The sequence below is a fragment of the Anopheles maculipalpis genome, chromosome 3RL (assembly GCF_943734695.1).
Source record: "Anopheles maculipalpis chromosome 3RL, idAnoMacuDA_375_x, whole genome shotgun sequence".
Lineage (NCBI taxonomy): Eukaryota > Metazoa > Arthropoda > Insecta > Diptera > Culicidae > Anopheles > Anopheles maculipalpis.
This window is the reverse complement of record NC_064872.1, coordinates 14,027,388-14,028,344: the sequence shown is the minus strand read 5'-3', so window position 1 is coordinate 14,028,344 and position 957 is coordinate 14,027,388. Positions and strand designations below refer to the sequence as shown.

General features: G+C 31.6%; 1 protein-coding gene across 1 annotated transcript in view; it reads right to left on the bottom strand.

The window, feature by feature from the left end:
• Nucleotides 1-957, bottom strand: part of LOC126564160 (conserved oligomeric Golgi complex subunit 4) — a 111,128-nt gene that overhangs the window by 25,107 nt on the left and 85,064 nt on the right. The gene's annotated exons all lie outside the window — the stretch shown is intronic.

Below are 957 nucleotides of genomic sequence, written 5' to 3'. Positions count from 1 at the left end.
AGAAAGTGTGGTTTTGGATGTTTGTGTCGGCATGTTTGTTTCATATGAAGTATGAGCATACGTTTTGAATTAATTCTTTTTTTTTATAATGGTTTCATGTGAGCAATTAATGTTGATCTTGACTGAACGTTCTTCAATGCTACTAACAACTAATTGTGTTTGTTGTGATTGCATGCATAAAACAATCAAATTCATTGCACAGGATGTTTCGGAGTATTTGGACGGAAATCCAGCTTTTTTTTTTTGAAACTGTGCCTAAGGTTTCTGTTCCCTAATATTGTTGGATTCGTGTTAATCTATTCGAAACACTGGGGTTGTTTCTTAAGAATGAAGCCAACATTTAAAGAAATGGATGAAACTGGACTCTTCGCCAACCAACGGCACAAATATATTTTTTTAAATTCGTTCAAAAATATTAGTAGTTTAAAACGGTAATGTTTATCAAAACAATTATTTTAAATGTTGGGCTCTGGCTCTGCTCTATATTTTGTATTGAAATTTTGAGTATATTTGTCATCAGTGCTAATTTCAAGATGCAAGATGGGGTGTTAGAAAAGTATTGAACATTTAAATACAAATCAAATTACATCTCTTAACTCAAACAATTGCTTGGCAGCCAGCTGAAAGAAACATTTAAAATATATTTATTTAAACAAAAAAATCGTTTAGAACTGCTCTTATTATCGATCGAATTTTTAAATAGTTATACGTGCAGAACGATTTTTTAATCGTAGTTACATTGCTTGAGTTCCAAGTACTTGGGAAATCGTTAAAAAATCGTGAGATGAATTAAAATATATCTGGGAAATTGTACAACAATAGCCTTGGCACAAAACCTTTAAAATGTTTGGAAAAGCGTCAAATAACTTCGAAATATCCGGTAAAGCCTCGGTAATGATAATTTAAACCTTCGTTCAAATAATGCTCACATAAACTAAACATGCAAAACTCAGCAGC